This window comes from Eumetopias jubatus, unplaced genomic scaffold (assembly GCF_037043125.1).
Source record: "Eumetopias jubatus isolate StellerSeaLion01/CBP00866 unplaced genomic scaffold, mEumJub1_p1.0 scaffold_5, whole genome shotgun sequence".
In the NCBI taxonomy this organism is placed as follows: domain Eukaryota; kingdom Metazoa; phylum Chordata; class Mammalia; order Carnivora; family Otariidae; genus Eumetopias; species Eumetopias jubatus.
Window position 1 is genome coordinate 151,056,370 of NW_028274811.1, and position 22,111 is coordinate 151,078,480.

Consider the following 22,111-nt stretch of genomic DNA (forward strand, 5'->3'; position numbering starts at 1 on the left):
ACCTAAGCAGCCCTTCACCTGGGATGGGCCTCCCCACAAACAGAGCTCATCTTCAGAAATCGGCTCAGGCGCGGCCTCCATGCACCCGGAAACCTGCTCGGACCGCGTCGCCCCTCTGTTCACCCCTTCCTTATAGCCAAATATCCTTCCTGGGTGGCGTGCCTGTCCTTACCCACACTGTGGGTCCTCGCACAAACCCGTCTCATGCCGCACGGTAATAATCCGTCCACCCTTCCTTCACCTCCGCCGGACTGGAACACCGTCATGTGCGCCCGTTCTTCTTAGGCTGAGCCCGGTTAGTGCCGGAGCCAATTCTGAGACCAGCCACCCAGAACAGACGTGTTCTCAGGCGAGACTGCTCTGTCAAGGGTCTGGCCTTTCTTGGGCCACATTCTTAAGAGCAAGGAGGGTCCTTGGGGTCACTACCGCCTTCATCCCGGAATAACATCTCTGGGCACTCTGATGGGGACACTCATGAGACCCCTTACAGACATCCCTTTATATGCTCCCATAGTCCGTTAAGCCTACGTTGGCATTTGTAATCCTTCAAATGTGGCACCCGGATCTGACCGCTATTTGTGGAGAATGTTTGAAAGAAGAGTTTGCATCATGTGTATCACCATGCTGATTATGCTTGAGAGTAGATGGAATCCACAGCATTACGTGAGTATTAGTTTCTCTTTGCATTTTCTAGATCACAGGGCCCTGGGAATTCAGAAGTCCCTGGAAGCCCAGCATTGCTGAAGAGCAAGTTGTGCTGACCGAGATTCTGCGCGGGAGGCTTATTGTGAAAGGCACCAGGAACAGGGAAGTGTGGGCGCAGGGCTGGGCAAAAGAAGGGGCCGAACTACAGGGGCAGCCACGAGAGAAGCTGCAGGTGGCTCCAAGAGCTCTGTCGCTGGGAGGTACTTTGGAGTTGTCCCCAGTGGAGAGAAGGAGCTGGGCGTGTGAATCCCAGGGCAGCCACTGAGTGTGGGCCCCGGGGGTGTAATTTCCAGCCAGGAGGCTCCCTCATCCAGGAGCAATTTCTGGAAGGATACGGGGCTCTGAGAGGTCAGGAGCACACACCCTGGCCAGGAGGATTGGGTTTCTGGATCTCCAGGGACGTCTGGGTGCCACTGCCCCGCATGGCCACGCTCAGGACATGACCCAACACAGAGAGCAGCGATTTTCCTGGGAGCAGAATTCTCAGCTCTCATCAGATTCTCAAAGATCCCCAAGAACAGCAACAAAAGTAAAACCAGTCTCCTGGGTACTGAGCGGCAACAAAGTTTCTGTAGCAACATAACCCACCCCTTAGCTTCCGTCCTCACCCCATTTGCAAGTCAGGGGGAATATTATTGCCAACTTTTTGTGGCTATGATTTGATAACTGCTCATTTTTAATTTTAGTATTTTCGTATTGTCCAATTGTTTGATAACCGTGAATACATGTCCACTGATTCTGTTCACGATAAAACTCACTAAAAAGAAACAAGGTACTTTCCTTTGTGTGAATTCATGATGTCATTATAGTGGCAGTTAAATCTGCATGATGATCTAACTTGGAAGGATTCTTAATTTTTAAATTAATTTGAAAAATGTAAAATAGGAAAAGAATTGGCTATATTGGCACAATCATGTTACACCTTCCAAATTCTTCATTTATATTTTCATTATATGTGAGCATGTGTCTGTGGCAAAAGTGGGAACATTCTGGAGGTGAGGTCTTAAGTTACAAAGGATGCTCAAATCCTTCCCCATATAAAAGTCCTTTAGAGCACATCCTTCAGCAGCCACACTCCACGCTGTAAGGACTGCACCCCCCCCGGTAAAGAAAGCGTCTTCCTCAAGGGGCCTGGGCGTGGACAGAGAGGGTCCCGTGTGCCAGCCCCCTCACCTCGTGCTGGCACAGCCACGGGGGGGCAGGGCTCCTCCAGGAGGAAGCCACGGCCTGCCTTCTGCATATGTTGAACCCCCAGAAGCCATTGATTATTTTAACCAGGCTCAATTTGTCTTTGAAAGAGACATTTTAAAAAGCAAAAGAGCTTAAACAAACATGAAAGTAATCTAATTCAGACATAAACATGAAAGTTAATAAGATTACCATGAATTGATCTAAATATTACTTAAAATAATTAGAAATGATTTTTGATGGCATGCCATTCCAGTCAGGACACTTCTATGTTACATTAGGAGGCCAACGGATTATTGCTCTCCAGAATATTTTCTTGTTGTTGATGACCTTCAGAAGAAGGATCGGTGTTGGCAGATGCATCAATCAAGGCCTCCCCGAGTGATGGATGAGTGTTCTGCGTCTGCTTGCGCCCTGCGACTGGCCTGCTACTCTGCTTCACACTGTCTTCGTGTGGAAACCATGCCTTTGTCCTGCTCATATTAGTTGCTTTCTCTCGACATACAGTTCACAGATACATAATTTCAGAAGAGAAATGCAGTTTTTTTTTTCCAATCCTATGGCCAAAACATATGAAAAGAAACATTCTTAACCGTTGAATGTAGCGGGTTCTACCTCAACGTAAGTGTGAAGACTCAGAGAACTGTAGGGTCTGCATGGGGGGGGGAAGTGACTGTATCCCTGGGCCAACGCCAAGGCCAGGGGACCCTGAGCAATCCATGTGGTTGTTTTGTTTGTTTGTTTGTTTTTGAGAGAACTCAAACTCTGTGGCCCTTCAGTTTAGAAGCAGTTATCATTCCTGAAGAGTTTGTATTAAGTCAAACACTGAGCTTTCTGGGCATCTGGTAAACCTCCCAAGCTGAGGGCTCTGCGTTCAGCTTTGCCACAGGGAGCAGATCTACCTGCGTTGCTGGAGCACTCTGTGGCTCCCACCGTGTAATCCAAACACATATCTGACAGAGAATGTGCTTGACGCTGAATAGATCATCCGCTGAACTCTCAGTGAGGTAGCATACTTCCTGATTATTAATTATTTTATTTTTTTGCATCTAACTGAAAAAAAAGTGGTTTTTTTGTTTGTTTGTTTGTTTTAGGATCTAATGTTACTTATCTTCATGATACTAAGCATTCAGTCCAGAAAAATGGTATCATCATTAGCATGTCCTTTTTTTAGTTTTTCAGAGAAGGTGAATAAATTAGGCAGAGCAGGTTATGGAAACATTAAAGTTAAACGTTAATATGATGAACAAAATATTGGAACCAGTATTAGCAATAATAATACAGTGTATCATAAGTATCCTATAAAAGTGGCATTTTTGTATTTTCCATACTAAGTTTACAAAACACAATATAAGAACTAATCATACTTGTTACTTTGTCTGCTGTGGTGTTGGCTTGAGTAGCTCAGACCTGCTGAGCTCTTCACATCTTTTAGATGTGAAGACATGTGTCTCTGGCTTCATACACATTAAGACGGATCTCCATTTGGAAGTGTTAAGTTGTCATTAAAAGCTAGCATAAGATTCATATTTGTATTCCTCAGTGCTAATTTCAAATAACACAATTTTATTGAAAACTAAGCCTGGATAATAAACCTAGTTGTAGTTGGAAACAGTAAGTTTTTCAGGTATGAAATTTAAATAAATAATGCACAAATATGAAAAAATGTAAATTGTAATGACCTAAAAAGCCGTAATGAAGAGAACTAGCCAGTCTTTCCTTATCTCTTTCAAGGATTAGATATTGCAAAAAGGGCCTTTAAGTACTGATAGTTACAGTTGGATGTTGTTAATTCCTTTAAGTCTTACAGAGGACAGCAAGCTCAAAAACTAGACTTGGATCTCCCACAAGGTTGGGGAGCCAGAAGACCCTTCCACTGAGACCGGTGCTTCCCTTGCGCTCTGAGTGGGGCAGCACATTCCCTTGAAGGACACAGCAGGGCAGGGACTGACCAGAGCCCTTCTCGTTGAGAAACAATAGGAGTTTCCCAAGTGACAAGGACACCCAAGGTCATATCATGAACACAGTTTTAAGCACTTCCATAAAATACATAAAATGTTGTATTTCCTTGCTCTCCTGCATTTCCCTAATTTTTTTACAGTTTTCCTATAAAGGAATCCATGCAGGAGAAGTAGGTAAAAGTTACTAAAAACTAGTGTGTGCTTTCCCTCTGAGTAGGAAAAGTCTATTGTCAGCAAGTCGATTTTCATTTATTTTTTTCTTAATCAGCTTTGTTAAAACTATAACATAGATATACTAGGAGCTACCAATGTTAGGGGAAAACGAGGAGTACTGACAAGTATATGTGTTTTTCCATCCACCACAACACATCAGGACACAGAACATTTCATCACGCCCACACATCTTCTTGGACCCCTTTGCTGTCGATTTCCTCTTCCCATGCCAACCCCTGCTAACCACGAATCTGCTTCCTGTCACTACAGTTTTAACACGGTTAGAAGTCCATGTAAATGAATCATACAGAGTGTTTTGTCTTATTGCACTGAACAGAGCGCTGCCCGTTGTGGGACCAGCCTGACATTTTATACATTGGGTAGGAATCCTTGCAAGACTCATTATAAAAAGTGAAGATTTCTTTGAAGCCAACCAGTTGTGCATGCCCAAATTTTCTCAAGCACGTTAGCAGTCTTGGTTTTATTCTGAGATATAAACTCAGATTTCTTTATCACTTAGCAGAACATCATTAGATCTCAGATCTCAGGACAGGAAATATTCGATCTACTGCAGCAACTCTCACTGACCAGTTTCTACTTCATCTTGCTCTTTGACAATGAATGTTCTCGTTAAACCCAACAGGGCAGAAGCCCATGATGACCAAAGTGGTGAGGAAGGCTGTGTTTTTTTTTTTTTTAATCCTGCAAAGTCCTAGACACTCTGATAGCATTGGACCAAGAGAATTTAGGTGCTAGCTGCGGAAGCCAGGAGGAATGAGTAGCCGTCATTTGCAACTAACTCATGCACCAAAAGGACAGCCCTGGGATGCCAGGTGCTCGCTCTGAGCTCAGCGGTAATGAGGGAGACACCAGCAGCATATGAACACTTTCTACGATGTGAAAAATAGTCAATTTACCAAGAGCCCTTCCTCAGATGCCTCATATGTCAATGTTCAATAGACAGAATATGGTTTTATGACAACATTTTATCAAGACTTTTAGGTAATATTTGACAAATTAATCAATGTGGGTGTTGTTGGGCACTACTTTCTATCAATATTAAACAGCGAGAAGTACAGAACTTTGACATTTACTTTTGAGGTTCTAGTGACTCAAGGCAATTATAACAAGTGGATGCTTTAAAAATATTCCTGCTGCAATAAATAAAGGGAGATGAAAAATATAAGCCGTAATTGGAAATGGGCTCCCTTTCTACGAAAAGATGAAAAGAAAAACAAAAATAAACAGAAACTTGACATGCAGTAATTGGAGTTGTCATATTTCATCCCAGGTAATTAAAGGCTAAACCCATTTTCTAAAATTGTATTGTTTAATTATAAAAGTAAATAAATATAATTAAAAAGTTAGATATCGTTAGATATACTGTCAGCAGAGCACTGAAATATATCAAATAATGTTTTGAAGATAGTTTTTGTCATTTCAAATGACGATGAAGCAGCCCCGTCACCACAAATGATGAAAATAACCAAGATACTGCAATAATTACTCCTCCTATTTATCCTCATGCTGCTTGAGTGTAAACAAAAAGAAAATGCCTTTACCTATTTAGTCTAAAAAACATATCACCCACCTGTCAGAAAAGGCACAGTTGAGAATCTGAAGAGAAATACAGTACTTTGGAGGCCACTAATTTGTCTACAGGTTAAAATGATAGAGCCCTGCAACTCGCTCATGGAAATGTTCTTGCACAAAAAATTTGTAAACATTTCCACTCTCAGTGTGAATGCTTTGCCTCCAGAACAGATGAATTTCCTGCAATGTATGGATCTACCGTTCCCATTATCAATTAAATAATACGAAGCAAAATGATTGGTTTATGTGGCAATGGATTTTTCATTTTTAGAATAACATGGAAAAAGCAATGTGCTCTGGGTCCTGTCAGGCTGCATGTTATGACTGGTCCCCTACCTCCAGATTTAATACCAGGGACCAGAAATGTCAGTTTCTGCCTCGCCTCTGAGAAGAGTTCCTGGCAGCGTAGGCAGGTCGAGAACCCCCAGACGCTTTTCTCCGGTATCCTACATTCACACTTAGAGCCCGTGTCCGTCCCCAGGCCTTGTGAGCTGGAGGCTGTGCAGCATATTCTCAGATGATTGCCATCAGCAGTCCCAACTGTTAGTCCTAGGCTGCCGGAATCACAGACCATAGGCTGGAGGCCTTCAACTGCTATACATCATTGTCTTAGGGTTCTGGAGGCCAGAAGGCCAAGACCCAGGTTCCCCCTGATTCAATTTCTGGTGAGGAACCTCTTCTGGGATTTCAGACGGATGGCTCCCGGCTATGTCTTTGCATGGCCTTTCCTTGGTGTGGGCTCTAGGAGGCCTGTGGAGAGCACTCTGAAGTCTCCTCTTGTGAGGACACTTAATCCTATTTTATTAAGGCCCCACCCTTTTAACCTCATTTAGGTTTGTTTACTTCCTTTTTTTCCTTTATTTATTTATGCTATTTTTTTATTCTTTATTTAAATTCAATTTAGTTAACATATAGTGCATTATTAGTTTCAGAGGCAGGGTTCAGTAATTCATCAGTTGCATCTAACTCCCTAGGCTTACCACATGACGTGCCCTCTTTCCTGCCCATCCCCCAGTTACTCCATCCCCCCCCACCCACCTCCCCTCCAGCAACCCTCAGTTTGTCTCCTAGAGTTCAGCGTCTCTCATGGTTTGCCTCCCTCTCTATTTTCATCTTATTTTATTTTTCCCTTCCCTTCCCCTATGCTCGATTTAGGTTTATTGACTTCCTCAAAAGCCCCTTTCCAAATATAGCCACACTGGGGGGGGGGGGTAGGGCTCCAACTATTAATTTTGGCGGGAAACAAACATTCAATCCATTCCATTTCACCCCAAAATTTATGTTCTTCTCTCATGCAAAATACACTCATTTTATCTCAGCCCCAAAGCCTTAGCTCATTATTTGATCACCCTTCAAGCTGAAAGTCCAAAGTCTCTTCTAAATATCACCTCCATCGCAGGACAGTGAGAGCCCAGGTATGATCTATCCTGAGGCAAAATTCCACTACAGCCGCGAGCCTGTGGGCAAAGACAAGTTATGAGCTTCCGCAACACAACGGTGGGACAGGCACAGGATGAGCATTCTAATTCCCAAAGGGAGAAACTGGAACGAGGAAGGAGATGACAGGTCTGGAGCAACTACAGAATCCAGCAAGGGGAATTCCATTTAGAGCTTTAGGTGCAAGAGGAACCCTCTTTGGCTGGATGCTCTTTCTCCCGTGTTGGGTCACACGCTGGGACACAAGCACCGTTTACGGCTCTGGGAGAGGGTCCTCCCCCAAGGCTCTGGGCAGGAGCATCCTTTCTACTGCAACTTAAAGGGAGCCCTGACCTTTGGCACCCAGGAGAGACCTGCCCTGCCCCGGAGCCTGTGGTGGGCATGGCAGCCCTGAGGATCTCCTGCGGCCTTTCTGGTTGTTTTCCCTTTTCTCAAAGGGAGAAGGATGCAGCCAGGGGTGTGTATCATCTTGTCCTGTAAAATCCCAGAAATGCAGACATTTTCCTCTCTTTCGTCCCATTCCTCTTCCTTTTGGTTCAAACTGGCAGTGTCTCTGCTGATGTGACCCTGACCCTGTCCCCATCCCAGCCTCTACTGAGATAGTTGGTTAAAACTTCCAATTATCCCCGTGATCTTAGCAGATGGCTGCTCAGCCATATGCCCAGTATTCACTTTAGGGCAAATCCCCTCAGTTTTTTACAAGATGGACAGGCTAAGAATTTTTAAAATCTTCAAGTTCAGGTTCTTTGTGCCTAACAATTCCTTTAACTGATTTCTCTCCTCTCTCATTTGACTCCACGTGGTGAGAAGAAAACTAGCTGCTGCTTCAACTCCTTGCTTCGAAATGGTCTCTGCTAAAGATCCAATTTCATCATTCACAGATCTTTCCTTCTGCAAAACTCTGATCTGTGATTCAGCCACGCTCTTTAACACTTTGTAACCAGGACTGCCTTTCCTCCAGTCTTTAATAACTGTTCCTCATCCATGTGCTTCATGTGATTATGGAGACTGACGGGTGCCCAGATCCGTCCCCAACAAGCTGGAGATCCAGGAGAACCAATGGTGTAGTTCTGGTCTGAAAGCTGGCAGCCTCAAGACCCAGGAAGAGCTAATGTTTCAGTTTGAGGCCAAATGGAGGAAAAAATAATGTTCCAGCTTAAAGCAAGGAAGAACTTCCTTTTATTTAGTGGAAGGTCAGCATTTTTGTCCTATTCTGGTCTTTCGGTCTTCACCTGATTAGAGGCAGCCCACCCACATGCGAGAGCAATCTGCTCAGTTAGTAAGTACATTTACATGTTAAATTCATCCAAAAATAACAGCCTCATAGAAACACACAGACTAATGTTTAATCAAGTGTCTGGGCACCTTATGGCACAGTCAAGTGGACACATAAAATAAACCATCACACCATCCCCAGCAGATCACTGGGCCAGCCAGTTGAGGCTGAATTGGAGCCCAGGGGACCCAGGGGTTGGGAGTGCCATCTTGCCCCTCCAAGTGTTAGTAGCCTACAGGTCAGTCCCTAGCAATTCATTTATTTCCAGTGTAAGTATGTTTTGTGCAATATCTGGAAAATACTTATACTGAAAACTAGTTGTTTATCTGAAATTCAAATTCACCTGGATATCTTATATTTTTATTTGCTAGATATAAAAACCTTGTTTTATTTTTGGAATGCTATTTTAGATTATTTTCTAAGTAGTAGTTTTTGTAAGATGGATAAGACAAAAAAGAGTGGATTTTTGAAGAGACTGTTTAGAAAATGCACAAAGAAAACTCAGTTTAAAAGAAATTGATCCAAACATATTAACTGCATGAAGCAAATTCAAAATATAAATACATATAAATATTTCTTTAAAAAAACTGAAACAAGAAACATTAACATTCAAAGATGCTCTGAGATATATTTAAGTAGACCTTTCACATAAAAAAATATGAAACAACACAAATATTATAAAGTATCAAAGGTTTTATAGCTTGGACATATTTAAGAGATGATGTAGTGTACTACCCCATAACGTGGAGGGGAAGCAAGGCTCAGAAATACCAGGAAAGATGAATAAAAATGTCACAATGACAATCCTCCAGATCAAAAATAGGTAATCCTTTGTTAACATCCACCTGCTTACCTGCATTTGTTTAGTCCAAACTTGTATGTATTTTAGTAAAGGTATATATATTTGTATGTTATATATGATATATATATTTTTAGTAAAGTTAAGATGTATATATGTGTGTGTACATATATGTGTGTATATATTATATATATATTTGAGATATATTATATATATGTACACACATACATATATATGTATAATTTGAGATATATCTGTATCTCAAAGAACCAGTAATGTGTAAGTGTAAGATCCTGCTCTATCAGTATTCTACTTGGGGTACAGCTCGGTGTAAATCCTTTGACTGTGAAGATAATTTCAATGTCCCAATTTTGGTCCATGACCATTGATTCATTTCAAAAGCTTTTATCTGCTGTCTTCCTTAGTGACAGTCATTGTTCTCCACCCCAGATGACCTTTGACCCAAATTTGGAAAAAAAATCTCTAGAATAAGCCCCAAAGGAATCATTCATCCTGCATCATGCATCTAATTACTACCTAGAAAATGTGAGCAACATCATGCAGAAATGATAATGAAAACCAACTTATGTAATGTTTCAGCTCAGTGATTTCCTAATTATATTAGGTTAAAATGTAAATATTTTCTAGCAAGGTATTTGGAAACTATGACATTTTGTCAAAAAATAAATCAGCTAAACCCAGATGGTACCATCATCACTTCATATAGTAAAGTGTCTCTTGGCTGCTTGATCCATATCTTGTACCTTTTGGGATTTCTGTATATTTCTCCCAAATTAAAAACATACCTCTAAATTAGATATATATTTTCTTCATGATCATTTAATGGATGAACGAATAAATTAAAAGTTATTCAAATTGGTGTTTGGCATCATGAGAACAAAGGGCTAATATGCTCAAACACACAGCCTTCTCTCTCCTGCTGAGAAGCCTCAGGAACGCATTGTCAGCAAATTTATTTGGGGAGATTACCACGATTGGAGGTGCTGACTTTTTCTGCACAAATAAAATAATACGATAAAATGGATGCTTTCTTAACAATCCTCTTTATCGTTACGTTTTCCAACTGGAAGACTTGAAACAAGGTGGTGAATGGAGGGATAGAATGGAGAACATTTTGTTTTTAATAAAAACCATAATGGCTCATTTGTTAAGTTGAGGCTGTTCCATATCTTCCTATAGATTTTAATATCTTATAATATCTCAAATTATGTTTTAATGACGATACCCATAAACACACACACGTCTACCTTCATGATGCCCCAGAAGGTCCACCTGATTCTCGACTTAGTCCAAGATTACAATGGGAAGGGAAGTTGGAGGAGGGAGGCCCAGCCCCAGCCACACGGCGCACCTGCTCGTATATGAAGAGACACCGGCTTCATTTCCTCATCCGGTCTCTCGGTTCCACATGCCCCGGCCCCGCTCCAAGTCAGCTATGTTTCACTTTTCTCACTTTCAGTCCTCGGGGCCAGCTGACATCTGATTAGATCTAAGAGAAAAGCGAAACCAGCTATCTCTGGGATAACAGGCTGCCTTTCTCAATGTTATTAAAAAAAAAAAAAATCTTTGCCAGGTATTCATTCTTTTTTTGTTTTTGTTTTTTTAATTCTGCAAATATTTTTTTTTGAGCCCACCCACATGAGAGGGCAATCTGCTCAGTTAGTACATTTACATGTTAAATTCATCCAAAAATATCATTTAAGATATCATTTAAGACCTTTGGGGTACATCAGTGATCAAAGAGGGACAAGATTTCTGCCCTCGGTGGGTTTGGATTCTCCTGATGAGCACAGACCACCCACAAGAACAGGATCAACTAGCAAGTGCCGTGTCGTGTTCAAAGTGGAAGTGTGGTAGAAAACTATTGCACAGGAGTGCCGGGGCCCCGGGGGAGGGGCGGGCTTGCAATCTGAAGTAAGACAGGTCAGATGGGGATCATCGAGAAGGTGGGATTTGAAGGTGCAGGAATCCACCTGGAAGCCACCTGAAAGAGGAGACTTCCCAGGGAGGGAATGGCCACCGTAAGGAGCAGAAAGAGGAACCAGGTGTGTTGCAAGTGAGAACCCGCCAAGGAGGTCAGAGGCGCCAGGACCTCGTGAGCCACGGACAGGAGCAGGGCGTTAGAACACGGGGCCCATCAAAAGGGACCCGAGGGGAAACCATTGCAATAGTTTCAATAAAGGTGAGCCACGATCCGAGGCTCACTCTGGGTGTGGCCTTGAGCATAGCCTCCCAGAGAGCGAAGGCAGGAGCCGAGAGAACACAGAATGCCCCGGGCACAGTGCAGTGGGGGCTGAGGCCAGGGTCATCGCAATTGGGAGGGGACCACAGGTGAAGTCTGCATCCGTTCTAAAGGTAACTCCAACAGGATTTCTCAAAGCCCGTCGTGTAGAATGTGGAAGAAAGGACGGAATCAGGGGTGGCATCAGGGGTTTGGGTCTGAAAGGATGTTAGGACCTTGAATGTCTGCCATCCTGCCTTCCTTGATCCTGACTCCTCCGTTCCCATGAAGCCTCCAGATGACCTTGGGTCCTTAGTCACTTTTCTCAATTCCAGGGGCTGACTATTTCTAGGACTCTGCCCTGTTTGCTCACTGCCTCCTCACCCCAGACCCTCAGGACCACCTTTGCTTCCTTCATCCACTTCTTAGCGAGTCCCCGAGTCCTCTGGACAGGATGTGTCCACGATCCAGTTTGATGACCACCTTCTGCACATCACATGCTGTGGGCTTTTCGTGCAACTCTAGACAACTCACAGGGCTTGCTAGGCATCTTCTGCATGATATGTGACATAAGGAAAAGAAGATATTTAATTCCAAGGATAATTCAGAATTCTTGTTATAAAGCAGAAACTTGGTTTTGACACAACTCTTCTGTTATGTTTTCCGACAGTTACTGGCCCAGCTCAATGGCTTTCCCTAGGAAGTTTCAGAGCATTATCATTAACATGTCTCTCTGATGCCAGACCTGTTTAGGAGAATGAAAATATAGTTCCTCCCATTATGCTAAGAACTCACATGACTGGCACATTCCTCGGAAACTGTCTACACAAGTCCCGAATCACCATTATGGTCAATCAAGGGAGTTAAGACCAATCAGTCAAGCCAGATGTTTGGTTCAGAGACTGAACAGACAGTGGGAACCCGCAGCGTTGGAGATGCATAGTGAGTTTGGGGTTCCGTTTGTTCTTTGAATCAACAGTCACAGTAACAGTCCCTTACGGGAACAAGAGGTCTTGGCCACAGCCCCGCTGCTATCGAGAAGGGGGAGAGAGTGAGGAGCAGGGAGGAATGTGGATTGTCAACCCTCTTCTTCACAGCCTGTCTGCTTGGGTGCACATGACCGGTACCCGAAAGACCTTGTTGGAATGAAGTTTGGGAAGGTGAGAACAAGGGTCGTCTTCATATTGAATCCTTTAGAACTGCTTTATTTAGCTTTGGTCTTGCTCCTTTCCAGCACCTGACTCGGAGTCAAGTCCCCGTTCTTGCTCCACAACTCAACTGAATCAAAGACAGATTGTCTGTAAGAAGGAATTTTGTGTTGAAATTTCTTCATTCCATGCTGAGTTTCTTAGAGTCCTTGTCATTAACCCTTTCTGTTTTAAGGAAATCCCGCTTGTGCTGACACATTTTATAGGCTGCTTTGGAAGTGAAGCTCACCCATATGTGTCTGTTACCAAAATCAATCTGTTCAAGGCATGATTTGCAAAACTCAGTTTCTAGTGGGAGCTGACCTGTGTGTGGTCTCCTACCGTATGCATCCTCTGTGACGTGGTAGCCCAGAAATGGGCTAAATGCATGAGATCTGTGAGGCTAACAGAGGTGGAATATGGACAAAAGCTGGCATGGAGCCTCTCACTGTGAGCTCAGAGCTGCTGGGTCGGCGCAGACCTCGGCTCCGCTCAACAGATGGGCGGCCAGTTGCAGACAGGGATGCATTTGCACTCCATTCCAACAGTGGTTCTTCCCAATGGCGCTCTATTTGTTGTGCTAGTGCATCTGCCTTGTTCTGTTTGGCTGACAATGATGAGGATTTGCTTTGCTTTAAAAGTCTTAAGAATATTCAGCTAAATGACATTTTGTCTTAGAAATTTGGCCTAGTTCAAGCCAGTCTCAAATTGTCGGGGCATGCCTTTTTTTTTTTTTTTTTTAAGAGATCTATTTTTTTCTTTGAGGCCTTAAGCAGATCTTAATTATACTCCTAAAGAAACAGCAAAGTGACAGAAGTGTAAACCTATGCTTGACAATAATTGTAATACTGTGTTTTGTGAAACTCATGCTTTGGAATCTCCACGTTCTCCTTCCTACACTGTTTTACTAGATGGTCAAAAAACCCTGTGAGGTCATCAAGGACCAGAGATGCCTCTCTGAGTTGGCAAGCATGAGGTCTTCCTCCAACGTGATATCAAAAGAAATGGGATCTTGCCCACTAGTGTGCATTTTAATAAGTTACAAAATGTATTAATTATAAAAAATGTATTCATTCAAATATTTGAACGCCATTTTGGTGTTGATCCAGGCCCAGATATTATGTATTATAAGCTATGGGGAAAAAGTGGACCGTACATCACATTGTATATGTGCAACCTTATTTGACAGGCTGTATAATGCTGTGAGAAGTAGGGCGAGGTGTATGAGGGTTTGTTTTATTCCTTAAAAATAAATTAATTGCAGACTTCCTCTCTCAAACGAACTCATTATGTTTGTGAAGTTTCTATAACCTGCAGATTTTGCTTTTAAAATGATTTTTGTTTATGGGTTCCATAGGCAAGTATACATTATAAATTATGGAGATACTTAGGTGCCTTCTCCTGGAAGATAAGATTACCTTTCTTTCTCAGTACACAAGCCAGGACGGGAACTAGCACACATTTTCCCAGAGAGAGGGAGAAATTATGGGGGCTGTTTATGTTGTGACTTGGGGTGGGGTTGGGAAGAATGCCTTGTATGTACATGTTCATTGTTTGAAAGAGGTATCTGCCGCCCCTTCATAAAATGGGGCAATGCTGGAAACAGGGCGAAAAACTACGCCTGGGTGGCTCGGTTAGGCGACTGCCTTCGGCTCAGGTCATGATCCTGGAGTCCCCGGATCGAGTCCCATGTCGGGCTCCTTGCTCAGCGGGGAGTCTGCTTCTCTCTCTGACCCTCTTCCCTCTTGTACTTCCCTCTTGTACTCTCTATCTCTCATTCTCTCTCTCTCTCAAATAAATAAATAATAAAAAAATCCTAAAAAAAAAGAAAAAAAGTATAATAAAATATCCACTGTTGCAGTTTTCATTGACGCACATGGAGTAATTTGATACAATTAGTACTATCTGCTTCATGAGGTCAATTTAGGAAAGTCTTGCACTCTTGAATAGGTTCCAAGGCAATTATACTCCTTCCTCGTGCTTCGTAACTGTTTACCTAATTTAACGTGCTTTCTGTGTATTTGTCAGGAGAATATTAATGTTTCACTTTACGATTTCCACCACCTTCCTAATCACTGCTTCTTGTTATTCTGTTTCGTGTAACTTCACCTCCGAGCACAAGCAATGAAACGGGTTTACAGAAAAAAAAAAAAAAAAGAAAGAAAGAAAAAGAAAAAGGCAAATCCTGTACTATATCATCGTCTGGGGAACGTGATGGTTTCTGCCGTGTTAATTTACACTAAAATCCATGACCCGGGAGCCTGATTGATTGCCAAGGGCAGGAATCCAGCCCCTGGCCTGGTTTATTTTGTGAACTGTAGCCTCAGATACTGCTGCAAGCCACAATGATATTGATTTGATATACACTAGATGGCTCTTTATGCTCTTTGGGAAATTTATTGTGCCGAGTCAGAACCCCAGCAGCCAGGGAGAAGCCGCTCTTTAAATTGAAGAGGGCTCTCATGGTTTGACCCCTGGGCCACTCAGGTTACCGAGTGGCCTGGGCGAGGCTAGGTCGGAGCAAGCCCCGGGGACCAGGGCTCATCAGTTTTGAATGTCAAATCCCTTCAGAGGACCTGAGTTATTGCTAATAGGAACTTGCTTGGGTCTATGACATTTGGATGCCCTATAAGTTAAACATCATAACACTTTCTTCATGTCAGAGTCTTTTAAATTATGGCTGAGCACAGCACCTTTGCTCTGGCCGCTTAGCATTAGTCTGCCACACAATGTGGGGCAAACAGCCTTCGAGGTGGAAGATCAGCACAGCTATTATCAGCCCAGGAGCTACAACTGCACAGATCTCCCCGCACCTATAAATTAGCAGGCTTGTCATGGGAGCTCCAATTGCAAGAACATTGTTGCCATCTTGTTTCTGAACAATCAAAACCCAGTGGCCTTTGGCAACCCACACAATAAAAGTTAGGATGCAATTCTGATCTTGATAGCTTTTACTATTTTTCTGGGGGGAAGCTAGGCTTGTGCCAGATAAAAGATGGGCAGAGAGAGAGACACATCACTCTTCATGGGCATCTTACGCATGAAATAGAAAAGGAATCATTTTTGTTAGAACAATTTGCAATCATCTCTCCTCTCAGGGAGGGCTGCTATGCTTCTAATCTCTAATTTCTGCAGAAAGATATTCTTCCATAACAGACCATTATCACGTCGGTAACAGATGACTTGTTCTATCTCAATTGGCTTATGATGATGAATTCCAACTTTGCAACTGCTGGAAGGCCGTGAGCATCATTTTACTTAAGTTCTGGAAACAGACTGGTGACTCTGGCAAATCCCATTTCCAGGACAGAGCTTTATAAAGACAACAGGAACTGTCTGTTGGAAACGTCTTACAGCCAGGGACTGTAGACATTAAAATCTATAGCAGCACCAGATTGTTTCTAGCAGCGAATTACATATTACTGAAAACCAGTGTGACCTTCTATACTGACGGAGATGCGGAGAGTGGCTTCATAGTGGGGCGCCAGTGGTGGCATGGGGACACAAAACAAAACCATTCCCAGTAAGACTCTGTTCTGTTCATCCTTCATCTGCTTGTGTATGGTGACTTTAAAGGTCCTGAGCAATGGCTCCCTGAAATCACAGTTAGGGCAGGGCGATGAGGGAAATAGGGGATGGGAATTCGGGAGGGCACATGTGATGAGCACCGGGTGATGTATGGAAGCTTTGAATCACAATATTGTACACTTGAATCTAATATTACACTGAATGTTAACTAGCTGGAATTTAAATAAAAACTTGGAGATAATAATAAAAATAAATAAAAAAATAAAATCATTGTTAATACGACTTTTCCAAGATGCTGGAAAACTCCCTCTAAGTTGGTTTTCTACTGGATGTCTTGAGATGCAAAGATCCTAGCTCGGTGGAGAGAGAGTTTAACATAGGAGCATTGAAAGTCAGGAAATAATGCATTAAAGCCAACGGTATCATGGCTGGGATGGGGTGTCAGGAATGAGTGCTGATGGGGAACGGGGTCGAGGAGACTTCACCACACATGACGTGCAGGCAAGAGCTGCCTGGGAGCCCCGGCTGCGAGGGTAAGGAGTTCCAGGGTTTTGAGCTGGTGAAGGAATGGACCAGTCTTGAGTTTGCCTCAGTTTCCTTCTGTGGAAACTGAATTAATAATGAACTTCAAAGGGTAGAGGGGAAGCTGAAATGGGATGAAATATGTAAAGGTCTGACTCTGCTACAAACTCGTAACTAACGGTTAGGAGGGCAGTCTTCTGTGTGCATCTTCCTGAGCTGCCATTCCCACGTACGAAGGCTGCAGTGGCTTGAGGAGCACACTTGTTGTCTCACTGATCTGGAAGCTGGAAGCTGGAGATCGAGGTGTGGGCAGGTTGGGTTTCCCCTGAGGCCTCTCTCCCTGGCTGTCAACCCCCTCCTCCCTGTGTCCTTCCTGGGCGCCCCGCTGTGCGGGTCTGTGTCCGGATCTCCTCTAACAAGGACACCGCTCAGATTGGACTGGGACTCCCCCCTCCCCTCCCCCGCCGGCAGGATGGCTTTGTTTTACCTTAATTACCCCTGCAAGGACCTTATCTCCAAACACATTCACATTGAAGTACTGGAGGCAGGGACTGCAAGATGGGAATTTGGGGAGGAACAGAGTTTAGTCCATAAGAAGCCCTTTCTGATGACGTACAGGTTCCCATGGGCTGAGACCTGTCTCATGCATGGCGTTCATTTATTCTGCTCTATCTCCCTGATACTGCTGTGGATATTTTCATACTACTCGGTTAGCTGTGGACGTGCAGAAGGCATTAAAAATATGCACGGGCAAGAGGAGATAACATCTATCATTCTACCACTTAGAGAAAAACACTGTGTTACAACTTTGATGTATATGCCCCCGCCCCCCCCCCCCCCCCCCCCCGCCACCGGCATATATACAAATGTAAATAGACTTTAACAAAGACGGAATTACACCATTTAGAACCTGTTTCATTTTACTTAGATTAACAGGGCTCAGTGCCACTGCAAATAGAGTTACCTCACCATTTATAACAATGAGAGAACATTTTACTGTATAGAGACACTGTAATTTATTTATCCAATCTCGTAATTTTGAACATTTAAAAGGTTTCCATATTTTGCTCTCATCAACAATGCTGCCAGGCTTTGTCTTTGGAGTGTGTACAGTTATTCTCTTAGGCTGTTCCTCTGTGTTACACCCTGTATGGGAGGCACTTACTGCAGGTAATCTCTCTGCCAAGTGCTGGGGAACGTGAAGCAGCACTCCGCCTGCACCAGGAGTTTATATTCCAGAGGGAGGGGACTCAGACAACGACAGAGCCCTCGCCTGGTCCTCCCAGAGGCTGGAGGGGAGTCACACAGGCTCTGGGGAGCACCCAGGAGAGGCAGCTTACCCTGTCCAGGTGCAGCTCCCGAGCACAGCAGCCTTGACTCAGGGCAGAAGATGATGCATCGTGTGCGTGCACCCCCAGCTCAGGGCGTAATCAGGGCTGTGAGGAACATGCTTCACACTGAGCAGTAAGTAGGCTTTGGTAGCTCATGTTTCCTTTGAAACAACTACATACATGAAGGTAATACTCAAGATATTCGGTAATTATCGAAATGTTTTGAGAGGGTCAAATCTCTTTCGTTTCCCCAGATTTTGAAATATGTGTAAAGACAACATCATTTGTTTGTCTTTTGAAACATATCAAATAATTACCTTATCAGAGTTTCCAGACACAATGATATAGTTTTATTGAATTTCCATTGAAATGACTATTCCACACTTAGTGGGCATATATTTTTTCCAGGTAATTTGGCAAGGTTGTCTATTTACAGCTTCTGAGGAGCAATGGGTTAGAAGGGAGAAGTCAGTCCCCGGAACCTGAGGGAACTCAGAAATCCCTCTTCTTATCTTGAAAAGAACAATATCTGGGAAACATTCTTGGCTTGAGGTACCGTAGGTACAATAAAATCTAATACAAACCAAACTCTGGTTCAATCCAAAAGAGCTCAAAACGATGTGGTTAGACAGTCACCAAGATTCCCTAAGAAATATTTACCCCCTCAGAGCCTTCATTTTAAAATGCTCTATAACACGAGTGGTGTTTTTATTCATTTTTTTCTAACACAATTAGCCATTTTGAAATCATTGAGGCTTTTTTTTTTTTTAATGAAGCTATATAATTGAAAATAGAATTTGGATGGTAGGTATACATGGATTTCTCAATGGTGACTTGGTCCCCATAGAGCAACTGGCTGGAAGGGACAGAAATACATGCTGCCCCAATGAGGAGACGATGCCCATAGGTCATGTCCTACCTTAACTGAACAGACCCAGATTTCTATCCCATCTCTGCCGTCCGGGTACTAGGGCATTTTCATGCATATCCCAGAATCTGCACTTGTTCAGCTGTGAATTTTTCTCCTACTGTCTACCATCTGAAATTAAATGAGTCGTTATAGGGTGAGTCTCTTGCATATCAGTGAGTCTGTTCCGACCTTTGCTCTTCCCCCAACCGCCAAAAACTTGTGAACCCAAATAGAATTTATAACAATTGTGATCTATAGATATGCATATGTGTGATTATACACATATAAATCACTCAAATACATGTGGCTAGAGACGATGTATGTTTATCAACTGGCTATAACTCTTCTTCTTTTGTGGGAGCAATCTCCTTGATTTTAGAATCCAGCAAGATGTTCTCCAGCTAATACTGGCAGAGAAGAAATAAATGATGGAAAGGTAGTAGATGACCTTAGAAGTCCCGAGGAGATAGAGACTCCGACCGAGAACACTGCCTGATGTCGAGTCTTTCAAAAGAACGAAAGGTTGAGAATCCTAGGGACTCGTGATGGATGTCTACAGCTGCAAAGCGCCTGACATAACCCTCAGAATTAAAGTAGAAGACGTTTTCAGAGAGGAAAGTTCTTTGAAATCAAGAGGCTGGAATCCGAGAAAGGAAGTGAGTTGACTGAGGTCACACAACGAATTACCGGCAAACCCAAGCCTGGAGTCAAGCTTTCATATTCCAGCGCAGCATGAAGCTATAGAAGTGGCCCGTGGATGGACACAGATGACAACTTAAGTCCCACAGGGAGAAAAGAATGTGCTGACGATCTTTGTCGTGAGTCATTTCCGTTGTTGTTACGGAGCGCTTCCCGTTGTCACTTCTAACACCTGTGCACTTCACCCTTTGTGGGAATGAAGGGTCACTAAGTTCCTGTCGCCCCTCAGCAAGCTGCCCCCAAAAAGCCAGCACCGCCGAGCCTGCAGTGCCTCGTGAATTGCTGGATGCCACAGTTGATGGGCTTTGCACTAGCTCAGAGGTGTGCGTTGGCAAGTCTGTAAGCAGGAGAGTTCCTTGAAAGACTAGATATAGAAATCCAGCAAAGGCAAAGAAAACAGAGAAAAGAAGTTGGAATATAGACCGTGGCAATGCAGTTTCCACCTGAAGGAAACGGTGGGAGTTGAGAGCTCTCCTAGAAGTCCCCAGATCAACAGACATACACAGAGATATGATTAGAACCACATGCTGTCGGGGATAAGGAGGAGGGGCCTGTTACTCAATCATGACCCCTCCCACCATCCCAGATGAAAAGACAGCTGTTTGCCAAGACACGGAGAGTACTGTTACTGGGGCCATCCGTTTCATTTGGCGCCGGGCTTCTTTGAGATGGGCATTGACGCGGCCCCTGGGAATTCTGATTCATTCTGAATGTGGGGGTGGACCCTGGGAATGCTATTTTGTAGAAAGCTCCCCAGGTAATCAAAGCACACCCCAGTGGAGAAATAATTTTCTAAATTATGACTTGCCTTTAAAATGTTGAGTTTTCACAAGATGTGTGTCTTAGTCTGTTCAGGCTGCTGTAACAGAATACCACCGACTGGGTCGCTTATAAAGAACAGAGATTTATTTCAGACAATTCTGGAGGTTGGGAAGTCCAAGGTCAAGGCCCCAGCATGGCCGAGTGAGGGCCCTTTCCTTGGTTCACATCCAGCACCTTCCCAGTGTGTTCTCACATGGCACACTGGGTGGGGGAGCTCTCTGGGGTGTGTTTTACAGGAGCACAGATATCTTTTCTGATAGTTCCACCTTCATGACCTGATTACCTTCCAAAGGCTCCACTCTCTGATACCATTATCTTCAGGGGTTAAGATTGTAACATATGAATTTTGGAGGGCCACAACCTTTCAGACCATACCATTACTCTTATACATAAAATATAAAATCTAACTTAAACATTGTTGTGAGGACCACTGACAAAGCACTTAGGGCCCAAGCACATGTTACCCGTCGGGTGGATGACCACTGGCTCCTTTCTGGACATGACCACACGATGAACACGACCGGCCTCTGACATCGCTGGAGGTACGGGAGGTCGGGAGTTTGGCAGAGGCTGTCTCTTGGGCACCCCACATTCAAACCCTAGCTCTCCAGCTGGAAGCATTGAGCGAATCACTTTGTCTTGGGATCCTACCCTGGAAGAATGGGGTGCAAGGGAGGACACAACATTGGAGCTTGTCAGATAGATGAGGCAATGAAGAGTCCTTTAAAGAAAAACCAGCTGGAAACATTGATATTTTGGAAGAAAAGATGAAATGGACAAATTAGACATGGAGTTGAGGGAGGAGGTGAGAAAGGCTACTGAGGGAAATCCATGCTTTGTGGCGGGTTGAAACATCAGCACTTTTGATCGAGAGGACCCGGGAGAGAGCACAATTTGAGGGTTGGGGGTGGCTTGCTTCTCAAAGAGCAGAATCTAGTGTGGGGAGTGACAATGTGGTCTGAGGTCAGTGAGGTTAGGATTTGGGGTCTGACATTCAAGAACCCTCAGGGCAGGAAATAGAAACTCAAGAATGACCTCCATATAAATGGATCTCCAGGTTGAAACTGCCCCTAGAGCAGCATTTTTTTTTTTTTTACCAAAAAAGTCCATTTTCTCCATAAGTGCTCCCAGACTGTTTATTCAGTTAGATACAGGAGCAGTCTCTTTCTCATGAAAATTATGGCCGAACATGCAATTGCTTTATGATTCAAGGACTTGATAAGACGATTTCATTTTTCAATAGGTGTAGGTAATTCTAGAGGGAGAAGTTCATTTTTCTACATTTAATTAATAGAAACTCTTGTAGGAGGGGAAACCTTCAACTAAGAGACAAGTTAGAGAGGGATATGAAAAATTTGGAGCTGTGTGGTCAACATGCGAACAAACAGAGACTCTCCGTTTTGGCCCGTGGGAACTGCTCTTTGCTGTGGACAGTGTGACCTGGACTGCACAGTCCCCTGCATAGGAGAATCACCTGGAGCACTTGTTAAAATGACAAGTTTTGAAGCCACCTCCCCAGAGACTTCTATTGAGAGAACGTTGAGGGAGAGGAGTGACCGGGGTAATCCTTACAAGGCAGGATTAAGATGCCTGGCCCGGGCTGTCCGAGAAATCACCTTCTATCCTGCTCATCAGAACCACCTGGACTGCTTGTTAAAACAGAATACCCCACCTCCGGAGTCTCCAGTTCATCCTGTC